Source organism: Diadema antillarum, unplaced genomic scaffold (assembly GCF_040938485.1).
Source record: "Diadema antillarum isolate AM-2024a unplaced genomic scaffold, OU_Dant_1.0 seq00000152_RagTag, whole genome shotgun sequence".
Classification (NCBI taxonomy): Eukaryota; Metazoa; Echinodermata; class Echinoidea; order Diadematoida; family Diadematidae; genus Diadema; species Diadema antillarum.
This window is the reverse complement of record NW_027271225.1, coordinates 515,431-524,315: the sequence shown is the minus strand read 5'-3', so window position 1 is coordinate 524,315 and position 8,885 is coordinate 515,431.

Below are 8,885 nucleotides of genomic sequence, written 5' to 3'. Positions count from 1 at the left end.
ACCAATATGCTTGAGAAAGAATGAAAACCGCTCTCATGGTGGTGTTATATTGTGATGCGATATGTAAACTGTTGATCATGAGCATAACTCTCTCGTGTAGCAGGTACAATACCACTGAAATTCTCTGCAATCTTTTCTTGATATCAAGATGAGGATATAATTATGAGCAGAAAAGCAGTGTTCGTTGAGCTGAATTAACAGACAATCAATTACTGAGGAATAGTTCCCTGTGCCGAAAGTATTTCTGTTGATTTTTTTTCTTTTTACATTACTAAGGCGGAGATGGGTTTTAGTATCAATATAAAAACGTGGTTCATGCGTAATGTAAGACATGTCTGTGAAATACAGCAATGTCTTCCTGTCCTCTCATTACTGAATGTGACCTTTGTTCGTACACTGGCCATGGACATCAGCCACCATATCGATTGGAGCTGGTTGGTGTTTGAACAGGGAACACGACAGCCGACAGCGGGCACTGTGTATTGTTACAATGCGTGGGCTGCTACCACCCCTTTTACACCGTACTTAATAGCTCAATATATTGCCACGTGATTGCAGTCTACAGCTCAACCAATGACACATTTCTTGGGGGGCCTTTTTTAGGATTACAGGTGGGGGGAAGGAGAATGTAAAGCTTAGAGAGACTTCTTGTGAAAATGTCACGTTTATGAATGGAAATGTTTTAGTGATAAAAAGATACAAAAGTTCTTGGTACATGTATCCTCACAACTTAACGGTAGAAAGGGGAATGGTGCCAATTCCACGTATAAATGCTGATAAGATATCAGGCTTTATAAAAGTGACGTTAATGGTTACTGAACCACCATGTATTCGAAAAACAATTTAAAAGTATCATTTTATATTCTTTACAAAATATCAACCTGCTAGATGGAAGAGATCATTTTATATTCTTTATCAACTATCAACCTGCCAGATACAAAAGATGAGGAGCAAAGCCAAACACAAAGTATATTCTTTTCTCGCTTGTCTTTTTTTAGGTCAGACTGCACGTGCCCATTATTGTACTGCAATGATTACGTATGCAAAGAGGATTTACTTCTATAATCTCTATGTCGTTAATTAGTCGGGCCAGAGTTTTCCTAAAATTGTTTTCGGGATCCCGAACAAATAGCTTTGTTTGCTAAAGTCGCAATCAGCAGACCGGCTGCAGAAAGGCGCAGGTCTGTGCCCCGCTCTCCTACCGCACGCAGGCCGCAATACAAAGAGACGAGTAGCCATCCACGGATGACTGGCCAAACGCTGCTCTGGGAGCTGTAGAAACCACCACATCTGTTCCGAGGATGTTCATTATCAGTATCACTTGTACCACTAAACTTTGGTGGAGTGAGCTTTGTTCTCATCATATTAAGGTTCCACCACTTACATAAACGTTCCGAAGACTTACATGCGCATAATATAGATTTCGTGTTGAATTGTAATGCCAACATGAAAATCATACTAAAAATATACCAACACTGCATGCCGCTGTTCCGTACAGAAGAATACGTTTTGTAAGAAGAAATAAGTTAGAAATGATGATCCGATCTATAACTACCAAAATCAAATAAGGACGTGGTTACAGATTATAAAACAGAGGGCAAGATAGACACACATCAACTATTAGCCACTCTCCTATGTGTTAAAGGCATTATTTACCATTTGCAGATGAAACAAACACCCAGCTTTTGTGCTTCAAAACAGAATGTGAGTTAGGGATAGAAAAAGTCGATGTGAAAAATCGAATCAGTATAATCAGTGTTAAGTATTGTTAAATATACAAAATGTGAACAATAGTTATGATTAAAATGTTTCTAGACTAAACCGTCTACAGTTATGGTTTAGTGAGGAAAAATAGTGATACAGTGTATCTCCTTATATTTTAAACTTTATTGCAAAATTTTTACATGGTAGGATGTTTTGTGATACAACTGACCTACACATATGCATCAAATATGATATTTTGAACATTTTTTAAATCACTGCTCCCAATGGTAAACAGTACCTTATAATGTTACCATGACTATACTGTTCCAATAAGGCTGATATTACAGACGTATACCCACTGACATATCCTCCTAAATGTATCAATCCCAATGTGAATCTTTCCCATCAACTCAAAGAAGAAATTGATGTAAAAAGATAGCAAATTAAGTTTAATGATGATTGGCTATAAGATTTAGGGAAAGCTTAGAAAGATTTAAAAATATCATACAATGTGAACAAAGAAATAGAAAGTTGATGAAAAGAGAAAAAGGTTTTGATTGTCAATCTCTCATGTCACACTTTCTTGACATCATGGAAAGATATACATTTCTTAGATAACATCTCATGTCTCCGAGTCAGTTTCGTAACATAAAATTGATCATCTTTTAAACCTTATTTTTGCAAGCATGCGCACCAATGATTGAAATGATAATGTTTTTATGATCATAAGAAAAAAAAGGAGGAAACCTGAGAAACGAATTGTAACAATCTTTTTATGCGCATCATGAACTGCATACGTCATTTCTGCAAAAGTGATTTCCATTATACAGGTTGTATGTGTTAATAATGTAATGGTTTTAGAGGTTTTTCATCATTAATATCGACTTCATATAGAATATTAGTTTTGTGCATTAGATATGTATGTGCTTTCCACAACATTTAATGCTTCTGTTCGTATAAATATAAGGTTAATTCTACCTTTTTGTATTGACACGATTAATACATAGATGATAAACTATTTCAAGTATTCTAGAAGAGAAGAGATGACAATATAAATCTATTATTAGTATTGTGGGTATAGAATTATATGCGAACCCTTGACATAGTTGGTTTATTGTAACCATGTATGTTACGATGTTAAATTCCTGAACGTTCCAGATATTTTGAGAAGTTGAATTTGAAGTTGAGAGATTTCAGAGATTTTATACCGACCACACAGCAACGAAAACTGATCAATTTATATAACTATATTTGTTCTCTAATGTCTAAGTTCATGACTTTTTCAACATTATTGTAAATGCAATTGGCATTACTAGTTCATGAGGAAACTTTTAAGGTGAGCATACATTATAGAGAGCATCACCAGTGTCTAGCTTTCACAGGTGCAATGGACTGAGTCAAGATGGCATTCATATATTTTGTGAACCTCTTGAAGCTTTCGTTGTTGATATCGAAATACACATTAAGTTAAAGTACAGTGCGCATGCTCTTTTGCTAAATTTTTCTTTGACTAAATGAGAGAGCTCCGGTTGTATTTCAATGGAGTTTAAAAAAAAATAAGCTATCGCCTCGTAATTGCGAGTGTGCTGAACGAATTTCGGTACTGACTGTTCACTCCCTGGCTCTGATGCACACGACAGATCCGCGTTGTGAGAGAATCATCGAGCGTGTAATACACGGAGGGATAACTACAGCGGACGCTAACAGGTCCTACTCAACTCCGCATCCCTTTGTGTACATCTTTTGTCTCCACACAGACCTCACTGAGAAAGAGGACAAAGCGAACATCGCCTCCCCATCCCCCGTCTGGCACGCTATTGAAATAGGGCCATAGGCATCCTACGTCGGTTCTTTTGTAGCTCCGGACGCCTAGTTTAATGCGCGATTTAATGTCCTCTTTGTTGTTTCACGCAACTTTCATTTTGTAGAAAGACAAATTCTGAATTAAACGATGTAGGATACAAGGAGAGAACGACCCATATGGCCACACTTACATTTCGATTTGTCATTTCAAATGACAAATTTCTAATGTAAGTGTCATTTCTTATTTGTAATTTCGAAATACAGTACATGGAAGTGAAATAAGTAATCAAGGGATGAATGTACACTTTAGCAATAAAGGGGAGAAAGAAAGAGAAAAACAAAGACGGAGAGAAAAAGCTAATGAGAAGAATTTAAGCCTGTATGTTACAAACAAACACGATAAACCGTTGACCGGTATTGCAGGCGTTATATCTAAATATGCACGACTGTGTGCTTCTGGTCCCTCTTCTTTTTTTTTCTTTTTTCTTTATTGTATTTTTTTCTGTGTTTTTTTTTTTGATAGATAGATAGATAGGTTGATAGATAGATAGATAGATAGATAGATAGATAGATAGATAGATAGATAGATAGATAGATAGATAATAGATAGATAGATGGATAGATAGATAGATAGATAGATAGATAGATAGATAGATAGATATTGGTTTATTTCATCAAAAGAAAAAGGTATATAGCAGCCCAGAGACTGAATTTGCATGTCCTTGACGTTACTGTACAAAAAAAAACAATACATTACAATAATTGTTCACATTAAACAGATAAAAAAATGCCTTATTACATTTACTACAAATACATATATCTTTAGAAATACAGTTTTAGATCAAAGACTAGTTACACACAGCTTTTTTTTTTCTTTAAAAGTGCAGCAAGTGATCGAAATAAGATAATCATGAGACATAATACAGGTATTGTAACATTAGTTTCCTCCAATAACGAATAACTCAAAGACCTCTGTCGAATATTTTCAGATTTTCATGGCAGGTGAGAATAAAAGACTGGAATTTATAACAAATATTGTGAAGGATAGAAGTACGAGACAGCACAGCAAAATAATGCATAAAACAGAGAGCGAAAGTGATTTGCTAATATTCTAGAATTGAGGACTGAAGTAGAGAGCAGAGTCGATGAAGAATAGCTAGTATAATATCCGAGGCGATAAGTAATGGGAAATGGACTGACATGCATAGTTACTGGAGAGATGCTAGCAATGATGAAAGCAATCACCATACCTATCATTATAAATCATTCACTTGGTTTTTTTCTTTTATTAATGTATTGTCATTGTTGCTTTGTATACTATGGTATATACTATTAGATCAGTATTCTCCTATATCCTGCCCATACATCGTTCACATACATTTTTGAGCTTTGCCCCTTTTTTCGTTTTCAATTTCTTGTTATCTTATTTCCAATAAGTTTTTGCTGTAAGGGTAAAAAGAAACTAGGACATATTGCAATTACACCTGCTGGTTTAAATTCATTATGCGATGAGTATCGTCGTCGTCATCATCATCATCTTCATCATCATCTTCATCATCATCGTAACACGTGAAAACTGACCATCCCAAGAAAGTAATCATTTTATAAACAGTCTCAGTGAACTCGGGAGAAAAACTGATATCTCTGGAGTCGGACGGGATGAGGCGGAGAAAAAAAAAAGAGAGAAAAAAAGAGAAGTGAGGTCCATGGGGTAAAGGAGGATTGACTGCAAAGCAATTCAAGGTGATCGACACTAAATGAAAATAATCATTCCTCAGATAATTGCACATTTTGTTATCGATACCAATATTTGCACCTTGAACGTAGGGTGACTGAAAGAGATATTGAACCAACAATTCAATGAAATACACTTTACAAACACATCGTTATACAGTCGCTGTGGGCCTACATGACATGAACTAAAGACTGTATTAATGTAACCTTCTTTTTCTTCTTTGATGGAAATGAATAAACTATTGAATTGAACCTGCCTCTTTTCTATCAGTACTGACGCTGATATTACTCCGCTTATCCCTTTGTTTCTAATGTTTGTCACCATACTCAGTGAGTTAGGATCTCCTTATAATTTGTGCCGATAACAACCAAAGCTGCATCTTTTCCCACGGGAAAAAAGCGGGTTAGATAGCGCCCAGTGACGGTCGTGGTGTCAGAGCTCCATGTGAACCAACCGCATCGTGTTTTCCCATACTCTTAACTCTTTTCATCCCCACACATGTCCTACATGCGACGTCGACACGAGCTTTTGTTCATTCGATCCGTACGCCGTCATTTGCTACAGAACGCACTGGCAAACCGTGGCTGGAGCTCGTAACTTGGTATGAAAAAAGACAAATCTATCAGCAATAACGAAAGTAAAATAAAACGGCATGATAATTGTCTAAGATACATCAACGAGAAATTTTGTTTGATTACAGCGCAGATCGACTCGGGGAAAAGAAATCTCATTTCATTCTCACGTTATTTATGGAAGGAGATTATTGTGTCTCTTCTAATCAGGCACTCTTCGAGCCTTCACCCCTTTAATATGCATGTGCCAAGGACTTCCTTAAAATTGGGCAGTGTGTACAACATTATGAAGTTTTCTGTGCACAATCGATACTAAAAAGACACAAATGATTATAACAAGACAAAACTCACAATCAAAAACTAACCATACTCTTTGTCTCAAACATACAGGGACATAGAAAGAACATTTTCTTTGTATAGAAACAACTTGCAGACAAAGACAAGTGATTATCGCTATGGAACAAACATGACAAAGGAAGAAAGAACATATTAGATATAGCGACATACAGATGGATATCAATATCAGCAAAACGTTAACACACCTTCCCCTGTCGCCTTACATCTATTCAATGCCCCGTGATTCGATGAAAGTATGTATAATTTTCTAAAAATTAGCTGGTGAAAGGAATTTTTGTCACTCTTTCAAAAGCAAGCATGTCGAACATCACGTCCTAACAATAAAAAATCATAATGACAGTTTCATGTAATTTTAACGTCTTTAGAGACAATTTACGCGATAATGGTTAGAGCACAATTTTTATTCAGAAATGAAATCAAAGGAAAAGAAAATTCAAGCCAATTTTAAAGACTTAAGAAGAATGTTAATGTATTATAGACAACAGGGACAGCCTTTGGGATGTGCAATGTAAATCACGATGATACTAGAGTTATCTTTATTTTTGTTCGCTGGCTATTTATTAAAGTCATCATGCGAATTGAGAAAGGCTTTTTCATTAGAAGCAAAACCAGCAACCCATACTGATGTCGCAGAAACAAGATGGAATTTATCTAGTTATCTGTTGCGTGGTATTTCACACATGTATATCAAGGTATACAATATAGCATGTACACGTCGTGGCCATCATTCGGTTGAATATTGTATTTTGCATATTTACATTGCCTTTATTATATTCATTAAGTTTTATATGACACTTCGTAGCTGTTAGTACCATTGTTAAAATTATTATCATCATCATCATCATAATCATTATCTACTGCTTTAATGTTTGTTGTTTCTTTGTGTAATTTATCATTGTTTTTCCATTGAAAGTAAGAAAGTCTGAGTGTTTGACAGGCATACAAGTGTACATGGGTGTGGTTATAGAGCTCTGAAATATCGTCGGTGCGATGATGTTCGAGGATGAGGATTTCACCGAGTCCATAAAGTGCATGTAAGCTTCATATTTACTAACATCGTTATCAATATCTTTTAATTGCGACTGTCATCATGTTATAGTGATTTCCATCATGGTCAATTTTGCACGCATTTTTAGCTGTGCGCAGTGTTGAATATGTCACTGAAAGCGACGGTCATTGTGAACACTTTTTTTTCCCATCCACTTGTCATCCGAAATTGCCGGAGACGAGCACCCCCCCCCCCCCCCCCCCCCCATCTACGTCCCTGATCCACAACGAACTATTATCATGCACCTGCAGCAGCGTTTCGAGTAAAGACCTGCCGACGGAACAAAAGCTAACTTTCATTTAAATCCCATGACTTTTCATTCTCGGCAGCTAACCGCATGGCAACATCAGCGCCTGAGTGTTGACCACGCTCTGTGCTAGGTAAGAGTATTGATTGCCAAGCTTACAACGCGGCACGCGCCGGGGATTAGAGGCGAGCAAGCCGCTCTCGACCCCATACCTGCCATCACTCGGCCACGGTGCGGATGCTATCGGGGGTATTCAGGGAGGGCTGTGAGGCAGGACGTTCCCTCCCACATTATTTCCTTTGTTGCGGCCACAGACGAAGATGCGGAGACAAAGAAAGGAAGTGACCAAACACTAGGAATTTAATGAGACAAGAGAGTTATACGATTTCTATGGACGCTGGGCGAACCTAGGGCAACTTTCATTGTTCTACGATAGTAAAAGGGAAAACGTGAATTTAAAAGCAGGGCATTGCTGAAGGGTTCAGAGAGTCTGCGCCTTTGTCAGGATCTACTTCATGAAATCAGTCCATGCAAAATTTAGCGCCTTTGTTAAGGCCTAAACGAACCCGTGATCGCCTGCAACTAACTGAGGTTAAGAAAAGAAACGTGCAATAGGTCTCCCCACATTTCTGCGTTCACAAGTTACATCAGTAATAGCGGCCGACTTGCGCAAGCTAATACAAATCCGTCGAATCTTATCTCATGATAGTCATGGTCAAACTAGAGCTCATACCACCTGTAACAAAAGATGAAGACACCAAATGTTGGTCAGAGCGAAGTTTCTTCCAGTTAAACATACCGTTTGTACATTAAGTGAAAGCAGAAAACCTCTCGAAAGGTAACAGTGAATGTTTGAAGAAAATATGACAATCATTCTTTTTTCCAGAGAAGAATATAAAGAGAATTCTGACACAGTTTCATTTTTCTGGACATTTAGAGCACTAAACCTGGCTCTTTCAAAAGGCATGGGGAATGATATCTCCTTTACAAGTCAGGGATACGTTTACTTCTAGAAGCATCCGTTTCAATTTATGCGTATTAGCACTTCTCTATTGTCCGCATGAAAAAAAAAAACATTAAAAAATATCAGTGTATAAAAACAGAACACAAGAATTTCAGAAGCACAACTGCATTAATCTAAACATATTCAGCTTTATTAGCCTATACACGGCACACATGCTGTCCACCCGAGGAATCCAGGCAATAATGCCAGGTAAATACAGCGATTGTGATTTGATGATTTAACAATAAGAGATCATTAATTTCAAGAGATGTAATAGACCTTGAAAAAAAACAATATGAAAGAACGTAAATATAGGTGGTTTCATACATCACTATCGCGTCCCGTCCCCATTATAATCAAAATGTGAAATCTATCTTGAAATAAGACATGACATTCACCAGAGAAAGAACAAGCGA